The sequence below is a fragment of the Eschscholzia californica genome, unplaced genomic scaffold, assembly GCF_041429995.1.
Source record: "Eschscholzia californica isolate CP2 unplaced genomic scaffold, dmEscCali1.0.p SCAF_7, whole genome shotgun sequence".
Lineage (NCBI taxonomy): Eukaryota > Viridiplantae > Streptophyta > Magnoliopsida > Ranunculales > Papaveraceae > Eschscholzia > Eschscholzia californica.
Genome location: NW_028238494.1, coordinates 237236 through 252340, shown reverse-complemented (window position 1 = coordinate 252340; position 15105 = coordinate 237236).

Here is a 15105-nt window from a genome sequence, read left to right as displayed (position 1 = left end):
CACCACACAAATTAGGACACGTCAAGAAAATGAATCCCGCGCGAGAACAGTGCCCGAAGGTGTCCCACATGGTCAATTCAATTGACCCAAACTTTGACTAGGCTTTGACTTCACATAATTCCCTCGTCCGGACTCTGATTTGACTTCCATTGTCTTCTACGGGCTCGTCTCGGACTCTACTTTTCACTCATGTACTAGTCTTGGTCAAAATACCATAATGCCCTTGAATCTAATGACCAAAATACCCTTCGTGTATCTTTTTCTCGTTTTTAACCGTTTTCACACCTAACTCTGCAAAAGACACCTAATTAACAAAACCAACCATTTTATTATAATAAAGACTCGAAACGGACTGACTCGACTAAATTAAACGACTCAGGTGGGACATTTTCATGACCCATCAATGAGTTCAAGAGATGTGAGAGAAAGGCGTCCAGGTTAGTGAGGTTGCCTTCAATAGAAAAACTATTTATATCTAGGATAAAAACCCTTAATCTAACGGTTGATAGTGTTCTAATGTCTTAATATAACGGTTGTTAATAAAATCGGTCCGGGCGGTTCAAGCTTAGTAATGTGACAGCCGGTCAGAGCTTTAAAACCGAGGCCGGTCCGACAACTCAAATCGGCGCTCCGGGCTTGGCTAGATCAGATTTCGGGGGGTCTCGGGTGTTCCGGACTCGGGCGGACACCGGGCGATTCACGGTCAACGGGCTCTTTTCCCAGCCCTAGGAGACGGTCCTCTTTTGGTTCAACGGTCTTGTTGGCTTCAGAAGGGTTGGCCCGTTGGGCTTCTGGTCTTTTCTTGACTTCTTGACGATAGTCAACTAGTGACCATTTTATGTATCATTAGGTCGAACATCTTCTTTCTTCCTTTCTTTCTTCCTTTCTTTCTTTCTTAGGTTTTTTCAGTTTTGCTTTGCTGAACAAATTGAAGCACCACCATTGTTCAACAAACTCCACGAAGAACGAAGACCATTGCTCGCACCACCAGTGTTGTTGATCGAAAATCGTTCCACCACCATTGTTGAGCAACTTCCAGGTTTTTTCTCTCTCTCCATTTCTCACACACACATCTCTCTCTCTATAACTCACTCTCAGTTTCATCTCAGAGGTGAATGAAGAAGCTGAGAAAATTGATCGAAGCTAAGAAATTTCAGAGAGGAAAACTGATGCAGGAACATCCGGGGCGGGAACGACTATAGCCTAGTCCGCCAGTTCATTAGCTTAGGGAAGTTCTAATTTTAATAGGATTCATAATGAATCTAGGTTTAGGAAATTTTCTTTATTTCGGTATCTCTATTATTTAGGAAAGTCTAGTTTGTGTCTATCTAGGAAAGCTTAGTAGTATATAAAAGGAGGTCCAGTCTGTTTTATTATTCATATTGAAGAGAAAAAACCCTTGAAGTTTAATAAAGTTTAGTTTATTTACCGTTCTTCGTTTATTTACATCGTTCTTCTTTTAATTCCGCTGCGACTACATCAAGTGGTATCTAGAGCCATTTTTTTTTTAATTATTACGATGGTTAACCCCTCCATTCTTGCTACTCCGTTAAAAGAGAAAACACCATCCTTCGCTTCCGAATGGGATAACATCAACAAACGATTATCGACAATTACAAAGTTGGAAGAAGTTCTCAACAAAAACCAAAAAGAAAACTTCGAAAATTTTGAAAATATCAATCGTCGTTTTGACCAACTCAACGAGTCCCTCAAGGAATTATCCATCCAAGTTAAAGGTATGAATCAACAATCACCTCCTTCTACAACCACAACCCTACCACCCACTCATACTACAACACCACCGACCACCATTACCACCCAACCCTTTTCACAACAACAATCTTCCACTCACCATCACCACGCCTTCAATCCTACTACAACAGTACTACTACCAACAATCTTCCACTCAGTCATCACGATAGTATACATGCAACACCCTTATTCGGCCACACCATTGCTAACCCCTGTCCGGTCTCACCATCACCACCACACCTCTCTTTTCCAACGATTACACCACCTCCTACCACACCTTTCGTCTTTGACAAACCACCTACCCATTCAATTTCTTCACCCATTATCTTCAACAACTCGGCCAACCTAACCCTAGGAGGAGACCGCACCCAAACAAATACACCATTAACCAACCGCCAACCATATCACACCACGACATCCCAATTAGGGGTGGCAATTTGGTCCGAACCGGTGGGTTTTTGCCCAAACCCGCCCCTAATGGAACGGGTTTTACCGCCCCGTTTATTAGAATGGTTGGTAATGGTATGAAGATAAAACCATTTAACGGGTTCGGGGCGGGTTTGGGATTAGATAGTAAAATCCGCCCCGATTAAATATGCTATTTATTATATATACAATAGGTTTCTAAAACTTTTTATCTTATATCATCAATTTAATTATTTTATATTTTATATTATGTAATGAGTTGTAGTGTTTGGGATTAGATAGTAAAATCCCAATACGCTAGCTCAGCACAAACCGACACACCATTCGACCACGTTGTCAACCGACCATTAACCCACTTCCGTCAAATTGATTACCCCGTCAACCGACCACAATACTACCATGAACCGATAACCCCAACCACCCGAACCAATGAAACCAAACCAACTGATATCCCCTATAACGGTCCTTCCGAACCCACACGACCAACCGAATATCCACTGAATCCACTAGACCAACCAAGTATTCATCGAAACCTCTACCACAACAGTCCCACCTATCGAAACCAACACGAAGACCCCCCCGCCCACCATAACAGTGACCCAGTTCAACCCCTTAACCGAACCACAACCCATGAGTACCACCAGCCCTACATCTGTGCCACCCGGGAACCCGATCCGCCACACACAAGGCCCATTACCCGACAACCAGAAACCCGGACAACAACCGTCCACAACAACCAACGAACCGACACCGAACTTCATCAAACCGACACAGACCACGAGCTCCAACCGACTAATCCCTCTTATCGTATCCGAATGGACGTCCCATCTTTTGATGGATCAATTAACATTGAGAATTTCTTGGATTATATCTCCAGGCTAGAGATCTTTTTGGATGTTATGCAGGTTCAGGGTCAAGAACAGGTACGTTGGGTTACAAGTTATTTGTCTAAAACCGCTTTTACATAGTGGAAACAGGAATCTGAAAATCGGCGGTTATTAAATCTTCCACCATTTTCTTCTTGGTCTGAACTAAAACCAATTATGATGGCTACATTTTTTCCTCCTGATTACGAAAATCAGTTGTGTTCTGAATACCTTCGTTGCCGACAAGGAAGACGAACAGTCGAAGAGTATGCTTCGGAATTTCTTCGTTTGAGTACTAGAATTAATCTACCCGATTCAGAATCTATGAAGATTGAGAAATTCAAAGAAGGTCTCTGACACGATATTAAAGACCTCGTTAATTTGCGATCCTTCTCTTCGGTTTCCTAACATATCAGTGTGGCTCGTTCTTTTGAGTCAAATTCTCCCTCTCTCTACCGTATACACAATACTCGCGGGCAATCAGGTGGAACGGCACCGGACGAACATGAGAATACGAAGCCTACAGATGATGGACCTAAAACTGTGATTGAAAACCCGTATAAGAAACCACCACCGGTAAAGTATTTTCGTTGTTTTGAAACAGGACATTATTCTAATGCTTGCCCTTTGCGTGGTTAGGCAAACTTGGTGGAAAAGAAGACGAACTTAGATTTGGACGATGAGGAAGTCGAACATGTCGACCTCGATCCCGACAACGGCGACCGTGTTATGTTAGTCACTAGAAAAGTTCTTTTCACACCTTTTGAGACGGATCACACTCAACGGAAACTTGTTTGTTACACGTGGTACCGTTCTCGACAAGGTTTGTACTATCGTCATCGATAACGGTTGCGTAGAGAATTTAATTTCGGCTAAACTAGTCGATTACTTAGGTATTCCTACGGTACCAAAACCTAATCCGTATCGAACTGCTTGGATTCAATCTGGTAGTACTACACGAGTTGATCGAATGTGTACTTTTACACTTTCTATTGGTTCCACTTATTTGTCTGATGTTACTTGTGACATTACACACATGGATTTATGTCAAATTATTTTAGGCCGACCATGGCAGTCGGATCTGGATGCTACTTACCATTGACGATTGAATGTTTATGAATTTCCGTGGAAGAAGAAGATTGTGACATTGTTGCCAATTGTTGAAGGTTCTGCAGAATTGAACGGCATCCAACATTCGACTCGGGACGAACCATTTGGGGAAAAGGGAGCTGATGCAGGAGCATCCGGGTCGGCCAGTCCATTAGCTAAGGGAAGTTCTAATTTTAATAGGATTCATAACGAATCTGGGTTTAGGAAGTTTTCTTTATTTCAGTATCTCTATTATTTAGGAAAGTCTAGTTTGTGTCTATCTAGGAAAGCTTAGTAGTCTATAAACGAGGTCCAGTATATTTTATTATTCATGTTGAAGAGATAACCCCTTGAAGTTTGATAAAGTTTAGTTTATTTACAGTTATTTACCGTTCTTCGTTTATTTACATCGTTCTTCTTTTAATTCCGCTGCGACTACATCAAAAACTGATTATAAGAAAGGTAAAGATCTAAATTTTGTTTTCTTTTAAGATCTATAATCTACTTGTAGATGATTATTATGGTGTGTTTGGATGATGGAATCATGAATCCGTGGATTCATGAGTCCTTACGATTCATGAAAGGATTCATGAATCCAAGTAACATTTTTTGGTTTGTTTGGCAATTCATAAGAATCCTATGATTTATTATTATTTGAGTATTTTTAAACACTTATTTAGAAAAAACGGTTGTCGGAAAAATCGATTTTGAGAAAAAATAATTTTTTAAAGGAAAAAATGATTTTCGGGAAAAAAAATGATTTTTGAAAAAAAAATGTTGTAAAGCAATCCCACATTGGTGGGAGACAGGATCGTGGTGCTCCTCTTAAGAGGTTAAGCACCCTTCCCTAGTGAGACCTTTTAAAACCGTGAGACCCAGGTGTGCCAAAGCGGACAGTATCACTAGCAGCCCGGAAGGCTGGTCCGCACCATCCTATAACACGTTATCAGCACGATTTGCTCTACTATGATGTGGTATTAGGAAGGTGTGGTGCTCCTCTTAAGACAATCCCACATTGGTGGGAGATAGGAGTGTGGTGCTCCTCTTAAGAGATTAAACACTCTTACCTAGTGAGGCCTTTTAAAATCGTGAGGTCCAGGTGTGCCAAAACAGACAGTATCATTAGCAGCCAGGAAAGCTGGTTCGCACCATCCTATAACAAAAAATGATTTTTTAAAAAAAGAATGATTTAAAAAAATGAAAATGAAAATAATTATTTTGTAGAAGGAAAGATTCTTTTGTTGATTTTAAGTTTGAAATTTAGGTTTATTGATCCAAAATTCTAGCAAATCCAAGGGGTAGGGTGAGATTTTGGTCCAATACAAATTTTGGAATTAGGAATCCTTAGGATTAAAGAGTTCTAAGATTCTTGGTAGCCAAATACACTAAGGATTCATGATTCCTACCAAATCCCACAACCAAACACACCAGTAGTTTAAAATTGAATATATTTAGGGATTTTTCATATTTGAAGACCCCTTTCTTTTCGTTTTAGTGATAGTCGAAATTACCCAAATTTGTTTAAGGTTTTGTTAGATTCTTCAGAATTTTCTTTATATTTTTAAGTTTCCAATCCGATAAAAGATTGTGCCATTCAATCTATTTCCTGATATTTTGAAGATCTTGTAACCTTTCTAGATTTTTTAGTTCATTGGGTACTTCAGATACAGTCAGAAGATCTACTTTGAACTGGCTTAATCTCCACTATAATAGAAGGTAGAATTGAAGAATCCAAAATTCAATCGATTTCTGAATCTGGGTTGGAGTCCGATATTACAATTATGGTTTCAATTCCATTACACAATTGGAGGAAGCTCATTCTGAGATATTTACATTTTTACACATGTGGTGAGTAATTTCTTTCTTATAGATTTTGGTTGTAATTTATGGTTCTTGAATTTTGAACACCTAAATACTTGATTTTGATTAACTTATAGATTCCCAAGTGATTTACTCATTGTTTTTTTCGGGTTATTTTCATTTGTTGTAGCAAACATTTTGATTGGCCGCGGTTTTGAGGAATAAAGAAAATTCTTCGGGGAATAAAGACTTTTCTTAAAATTAGTCAAATAAGATTGACTTTTATGTTTCTTTTTATTGCTAAGGGGCTTCTAATTTTGGGAGTTCAAAATAAAACAAATTTTAGAAGGCTCCTCCATGTCATCACTTCTCTCTACCACCTCATCTTCACGCAGCCATCATCGTCTCCGGCGAAGGTCATCGGCCGGCGACCTCCAAACATAAATAAAAAAAAAAAACTTTTTTCTCTCTCTCCTCTCTCTAAATTATTTTTTTTTCTTTTCTCTCTCTCTTTAGAACAGATCTAGAGAGAGAGGGTCTATTCTCACGAGGAAATAAAACAGTCTTGTATTAATTGGTTCCATGATTATAATCCGTTTTGGATAATAACTTACAGTGGGATAATCAGAGCTTGAGCAGTTGGATTTAGATTAGCTTTAGCCCATTGAAACTTCCTCACACTAGCGAACTGTATAATATTAATTCAATCAATTAGATTTGGTTCCGGTTCTTTTATTAATTGGTTCCATGATTATAACCCGTTTTGGATAATAACTTACAGTGGGAATAGCAGCAGCAATGATAGCAACAACAACAGCAACAACTTTAGCTCCTGCAACAACACCTACTCTTCAACAAACAACAAAAACACCATTAATTTTTTGTGATACAACTTTTCAATTGAAGGGGTATTGTAATAAGAGGACTACTTCTCAAAAGACAACTTTTCGTGAGAACATACCTTCTCTCTCTCTCTAGATCTGTTCTAGAGAGAGAGAAAAGAATAAAAAAATGAGAGAGAGGGAGGGGAGAGAAAATAAAAAAATATTTTTTTTTATGTTTGAAGATCGCCGACCGGAAAATTGGCCGGCCGACGACCTTTGCCGGAGAAGATGATGAGGTGGCGAGAAGATGAAGTGGCTGAGAGAACAGATGAGATGGAGGAGAACTTTCAAAAAAATGTATTATGTATTCCCCATAAAAATTTATGCTCCGGAGAACTTTCAAAAAAATCTGAATTCCCTCGAGATTTTATTCCCCGGAGAATTTTCTTTACTCTCCAAAGCCGCGGCCTTTTGATTCCCTTTCTGCACAATTCATCCAACGAAATCTCATTTTTTTGTGGGTTGGTGGTTTCTTTATGTTTTGTGGGGTCAAGATCTTGTGCTCTTTGAATTGGGTGGTGATTTGACTTCACTAGTTTGACTGTTCTGTTATAATATGAGATTTATGTCTAGCAATTTATTCCATCCTAGGATAGACTCTTCACTAGTCTCGTGTGGAATGATTTGCGGAAGGATTCTACTTGAAATAGGGTCGGAGGCCCAATTTCTTGTATTTTTTTGTTAAAAAGACAATCCATCTTTTTAACTAGCTAGGCCCCAAGTAAGTTATAAAAATAGGCTTGAAGGACATTTTTAAAAACACCAACTTTTTAAGAGTAAAAAATACCCTTCATTCAATTAAAAATAGAGTTAATTCCTATATGGCCCCCTACTTTGTGACCAGCTTCCTTTATGGCCCCCTTTTTTTCGTAAATTCAAATATGGCCCCCTATTTTCATGGAATTGTCCTAACTACCCTTCCTTTAAATCTTTTTTCAAAATAAAATAAAAAAAACAAACATAATTCCACCTCACTTCCCTCTCCACCACTTATCTCTCTCCACCTCACCTCTCTTTCCAAATCATCTTTCTCTCTCTCCAACTCACCTTTTTCTCTCTCCACCTCACTCTATCTTCTCCGATGAAGGTCGCCGGCCGGAAAATTTTCCGGCCGGCGACCTTCAACCTAAAAAAAAAAAAAATTTTTTTTTTTTTTACTCTCTCATCTCCCTCTCTCTCTAAAAACTCCGGCGAAGGGGGTTTTCCTTCGCCGGAGTATCTCCCTCTCTCTCTGTTCGTGAACAGCTCTGTTCACGAACAGATCCTCCGGCGAAGGGAAACCCCCTTCGCCGGAGTTTTTAGAGAGAGAGGGAGATGAGAGAGTAAAAAAAAAAAAATTTTTTTTTTTTTAGGTTTCCGGCCGGCGACCTTCATCGGAGAAGATAGAGTGAGGTGGAGAGAGAGAGAGGTGAGGTGGAGAGAGAAAAAGGTGAGTTGGAGAGAGAGAAAGATGATTTGGGAAGAGAGGTGAGGTGGAGAGAGATAAGTGGTGGAGAGGGAAGTGAGGTGGAATTATGTTTGTTTTTTTGATTTTATTTTGAAAAAAGATTTAAAGGAAGGGTAGTTAGGACATTTCCATGAAAATAGGGGGTCATATTTGAATTTACGAAGAAAAGGGGGCCATAAAGGAAGCTGGTCACAAAGTAGGGGGCCATATAGGAATTAACTCTTAAAAATATTATTTTTGAGTCTATAGACCAAAAATAGGGTCCTAATAGGAGATTTAATCCTCTATAATCCTAAAAAGGATTTCAAAACCTAAATAATAATTTAAATGGATATCTTGTCCTTTTGGTCTCATCTAGAGAGAAAACACAAATCCATATAATACATATTAAAGATTTAATACCTATATTAACCTTCTTTAATATCAAAACGTGATTTACATTCTAAATTGTTAAAGATATTTTTTCCATTTTTATCTCAATTTTCTCTCTCCAATCACGTTTGAATTGTAACTAACTACTATGTTGATAATATTCCGTAACTGAAATCCGGTAACTTTCCATCTCTCTCTCTAAAAACGAAATCTTCATTAAACATAAATTAAACTCACCACCAGTTGTTAAAAATTCCATTGTTTAATATTCAATCAAGAGCTTTCATCAAAACCTCCATTGTTATTTAGGTTTTATACTGTTTATCTCTTTATTCTAGCCATTGTTATTCAGGTTTAAAATCTTCTCTTTATTGCTTTATAGGTAAAGATTCATATAGAATCGTTGAAAACATCAAATCTTGATTTAGGTCTTTCTTTTCTTGTTTTCCATTTCAATAACTTTGAATCTGTTTTGCTGTAATCTTAACTACCTTCGAATGGAAGATTTATATTTTCTCTCTCTAAAACTTTCATAACTCTTTAAGATCTTTGATGTTTATTTCTTATTTAATGATTTGTTCAATGTTAGTATGTTATTTCTCCTTCCAATGTTCATTGTATATTTCTTCAGATCTACGTTAAATCCTCTTCTTTTTTTGTTTTTTTTGCATATCAGAATCATCTGTCCGTACAGTTCTTGATCTTTGTGATTATCCACACTTATTCCTATAACAGAATATCAAGTACAGGTATTTTACGATAACTTTTCATGTTTTCTGATAAAATTTGCTAATAATATCTTGATGTTTATCCTTTCTGATTCTTGTAACAGAATAAAAATTACAGTTACGTTACGATAAATTACCATACTTTCTGATACAATCTGCATACATTTCACGTAAGATGATAGTATTAATGATCAAAGGTTCGTAAAGTATGAAAAATTTATCCAACATTACACGTTCTTTTTTTACCAGAACAGTGGCCATGACAAGCATATAAAACTTCTCTTAACCTAATAAACAATTGTACTTTTTCATACATTATACATAATTTATTGATCTGTACCTGTTATTTATGATCCATCTCATTTGTTTTTTATTAAATGTTTCATTATTAATGTATGTAAATTTGATTATAATTTTTTTTAACTAATACATATGTTTTTTTTTTCTTGTAGTAAACCAGCACTGATGGAATTTCTTACAGAATCATCACATAAACTATAGAAGTATAAATTACGATGAAGAAGATTGTTTCTATGATCCTGTTTGGATAACGGAGTCTTACGTGAAGACTTACAAGGAACATATAAACCCTGCCCCTAACTTCGATGAACCATGTACATTTAATGAAGAGTCAAAAACACTACCATGTTTGATTCGCCGTAAACCTAGAAGACCAAAGACAGTAAGGATCGAGAGCTCGGGCAATATTCTGACGGAGTTTGTTTTTAAGTTACCTAGTCTACTATGTTCTTTTCATTTACAATAAAACACAGATTACTGTTCAATAAAATTTCCTTTCAGTCGTACAAAGGTTGTGTTATTTTCTATACAGTATACATAATTTATGATAAATCACATACTTTATAACAAAAAACATGATTTCAGATTTACATTTCCTAACAAGTTAATATAATTTATGGTACATAATGGATAATCTAAGTATTCAATGGTACATATTGGATTCAATGGTACATAATGGATTCAATGGTACATTTCCTAACATGACATAAAAAACAAGTAATTTATGTCAGAAAATAATCTAAGTATTCAATGGTACATAATGGATGACACACACGCATATGATAAATTACGTTGTATACATGACAAATGATGGTTTCCTCGTCATAAATAACACATAATTTACGAACTTGTTTCATAATTTGTATTCGATGTGTGTTTATGTATGAGTAAAAAATGAAAGTTAAGTGAGAGAAAGTTGATATATATGTTTTGAATATTAACCCCCAAATCACGCTAATTGATCTCAGAAAATATACTCTTTCCAAATCTGAAAATTAAGTGAGAGAAAGTGATATATAGATTTGGTTTCCAAATCTGAAAGGATGAGAGAGAAAATCTGTTTTGGAAAATATCCGTTTTCCAAATCTGTTTTGAAAAATCTGTTTTGGAAAATATCCTTGATCCGTTACTTCCTATTAAATCTTTTTAGTTTGTAACCTAAATATCTTCCCCAAATCACGCCCCCTGGTTTGGGAAACTTTCCGGCTTCGTTCCGAAATTTAACAACCCCGGATTTTTTAGACGAGGGACATGGAGGGTATTTATCAATAAAGTATGAGTTATTTATGCCCTTATTGTAAAAGGACTAAATGTCCATATTTTGGGAAGATTGGTCTATATACCTATTATGAAAATGATTTTGGTCTATATACCATGGACTCTTAAAAATACCTAGTAATAATCTAACTAATAAATCAGGAACTTGTGTTTTTCTCATGAACGAACCGAGTTGGATTGTCGACGCCGATTAGAATTTCTGAGGTTTGAATCGATTTTGGCTATAAGATAGGTTGATGTTTTTAGGTTTTGGTGATTTAATCTATTTGCTTGTTGTTTGAAGAGGCTTTTAAGGGGTTTGATTTAGTTTTTGGTTCTAAATTCTAGAGAGAGAAAAATTTATATACTTTTAATAGAAGGAGAATATGATAGTGTTTCAAGGTATAATCCAACTTCTTCATTGCTTTATTTTCATTAAGTTATGAATGATGGATGACAATTTGTTAGTTTTGATGTTTATGTTCAAACTTATTTGTTGGATTTATATGGAAGTTGTGAAAGTATAGTTGATGCAAACAATGTGTTTGATAAAATGCTTGAAAGAGATGTTGTTGCTTGGAATGCAACATTAGTTGGTTATACAAGATTTAGGTTGGTTGTAATAGCTATAAAGTTGTTAGATGAAATTCCTGTGAGAAATATTTTTTCTTGGACAATCATGATTGGTATTTATGTTCAAATAGAGAATTTCATGAAAGTTTTGGAAATTTTTCGAAGAAATGTAAAATAATGGTGCTAGAGCTTATGAAATGACTATTATGAATTTGTAGGGGTTTTAGCTAGTTTTTCGTTACAACATTCTATTAGACAATATATAATAATTTGTAACAAATTTCATGTTAAATCAATTCAAAAACTAATTTGCAAACCATTTGCATGGCATTGCAAGGTGTTTGCAAGCCTCTGCAAGGTGTTTGCAAGGCTCTGCAAGGTATTTGCAAGCTTTGCAAGGCTCTGCAAGGTGTTCGCAAAGTTGTGCAAGGTATTTGCAAAAGTCATGCAAGGTGTTCGCAAGGCTCTGCAAGGTGTTTGCAAGGCTCTGCAAGGTGTTTGCAAGGTTCTGCAAGGCTTTGCAAGGCAATGCAAAGTGTTTGCAAGGCAGTGCAAGGTGTTTGCAAGGTATTTTCTTAGACTAGGGTTAGGTTGGTCTTTTTACTGAAATTGAAAATTACATAACTGTCATCAGGGAGGTGAAGCCTAAAAAACTTTGATGAATCCTTTTTAACCAAAGTCATAATTTCTTAGGGAGTTTTGGCCAAATTCCCCTTTAAACAAATCTTATAAGGGTTATTTCCCAAGATCATCTTTAGTTTGACATAGATCCTTTCGTTTCTCTTTACTGATATTAGCTTCACAACAACTTCTCTTTGTAGTTAATAACAACAATCGCTAATTTTTATTAACTGCAAGTGTCCAGGAGTTGTCTGATGAACCTGTTTTAATATATAGGTTTGGTCGACCGACAATAAAGTTTAATTGAAGATTTTGGTCAACTTAGTTGATTTAAATGATATGAAATTTGAAACTAAATTTGAATCAACAAAACAATGTCAATTTCAAAAAGAAATTAAAAGGTATGTTACTGCTTAATGACGTTGATTTTTTTTTCTGTTTTTATGAGATGATTTTTTTCTTCCACTTTGATCCATTTTTTTCTACTACTTTGATTCATTTTTTTTTTACTTAGAAATTTATATATAACTGATAAGGAATGTAAGATTTTGGTCGACCAGACATGGTTAATGAAGTTTGTCATCCAGAAAATTAAAAGAGAACAAAACTTGAAAAGAAAAACTTTGCCAACCAAACTTGGTTAATTCAAAATGGTTAAAGCTACTAATTCATAACTTTTTCTATTTTATTCTTATTAGAATCATTATATAGATTCACATTGAGAGTGAATCTTATATGCTAATAATTTGATTGATGTTTTATGCTAAACTGATTATGTGTTTGAACTTATCTTCAAGTCAAAAACTCTAACTGTTTTTCTTCTAGAAGTTCGTTTGCTTCTTTTCTATTACTTCAACATAATGTTTTTTTTTTTGATTTACAGTTTCTTATAACTTCGGTGGAACTCCTATAGTTTTTTTTTGTTGAAACATTACATAACATTAAGACTTTTAAAATGTTACTACAATACAAGTTTACTAAAAGATAAGGTACATTTTTCCATGTCTTGGATCGGTTCTTCTTTCGAGCCCATTTCGCTAACTTCTCCGCAGGTGAATTTTAACTCTCTTTTTATATGCTTGAATTTGACGCTTTCAAGTCTGCTTGTGATTTCCCGGATGCTTCGGATATGTATCAAGGATTGCCATTGAACTGAATGTCTTTTGTTTTGGATATGGTTGATGATGTTAATATTGTCACTTTCTATGATTATGAACCTGTAATTATGTTTATCTGCCCACGAGAGGCCTTTGAGAATGGCCATTGCTTCACTTTCTTCACTGTTTCGCGTCCTGGTGGAAAATACGTGTGCTTCTAGAAATTTAGATTCTGCATTATGTACAATTAGACTCATACTAATATTAGATTCAACCGAGGTAAAAGATGCAATTTTGAGGTAAGGTTCTACCGGCGGTTGCCATTTGTCCTTTGTGATTTGTTTGTTTTTCAACTTCTGTTTACTATTTTTAGGGAAGGAGTGAATCATTTTGATCACAGTGCTGACTTCATTAATGGAATGTTGGAAGCAGTGATCACATCTTATTTTCCAGATGTTCCATAATATGGTAGCATAGTGAATGTCATTAGTAGTGTAACATTGTTGTGTGGGGTCTTGCCACAAAAAAATCCAGTTCTCTAATGAATTGATGTTCTCAAAGATAATATGGAAGTAAAACCACACATTTTTCGCAATAGGGAATGTAAAAGTACATGTTCAATGGATTCTATGTTGTTACAATTTGGGCACTGGATGTTATTATCAATATATCAACCAATTCGGTCTCTCACCGGGAGAGCTCTGGTGCAGATCTTCCATATAAACAGTTGAATTCTGGGGACTGTAGGAAGGGACCAGATAAACTTCCAGTTAGGCTGAGCAGGATGAGGTGTAAAGTTGTTCATGCAGAGATGTTGATACATCGAGTTAACCGTAAACTTGCCCATATCAGTGAGAGTCCATTTCAGTTGATCCTTGCCTTCATTGGTAAGCGGTATAGCTTGGATAAGATTTTTAGTCAAGGCGTCGAAAGTGGCATTGAGGATATCCTCGTTCCAATTATTATTCGTGATGAGCTGAGCGACTGTAACCAGGTTAGAATTGGTGTGGTTCGTCGGAGGGCTGTTTAGTGTGGGAATCCAACTGTCCAGCCAAATGTTGATATCCTATCCTGTATGAACCACCCAAGTAGTGAGACCATCGATCTGAGTGAAATGCTTCCTGAGGGGTTTCCAGTTCCAAGAATGGTGAGATTTGGCTGGACCTGGATACTCAGAGTGAGGATAGTACTTAGCTTTAAGGAATTGGACCCATATAGCATTCGACTCAGTTTTTAGCCTCCATGCTAGCTTGCCAAGGAGGGCAGTGTTGTTTAGATTCGGTAAATGAATCCCCAAACCTCCTAGTCTTTTAGGAAGACAGATATATGACCATGCTTTGGTACATATACCTTTAGACTTACCCCACCAAAACGACCTTTGCAACGTCGTAATGCTTTTGCTTACACCTTTGGGAATGGCGAAGCATTGCATCTGGTATCGGGGTACGACTGCAGCAATTGCCGAGATGACAACTGCGCGACCTGCTTGGAAGAGGAAAGAGTGGTTCCATTTATTAAGTTTAGTTCTGATCTGGTCAAGAATATCATTGAAAACTTTTGTTTTAGGAGCTCTTATGAAAAGCTGAGCACCTATGTATTTCTCTGAGGTAGACGCGTATTTAACTTTGAGTGCTCGCATAATGAGTCGCTTAAATTTAGGGTGAGAATTCTTGGAGTAGAAGATGTTCGACTTGGAGTAGTTTATCATCTGACCAGAAGCATCACAAAAAGACTGTAAAATGTTTTTGAGATTATGGATGTTGTCGATCGAGTTACGACCGAAAATAATACAGTCATCAGCAAAAAGGAGGTGAGAGATCTTCAGGTTGGGGTTGTTTGTCGGGAAACCCATGAACTTTCCAGGATTGGGATTGGAGACAAGAAGGCAGCTAA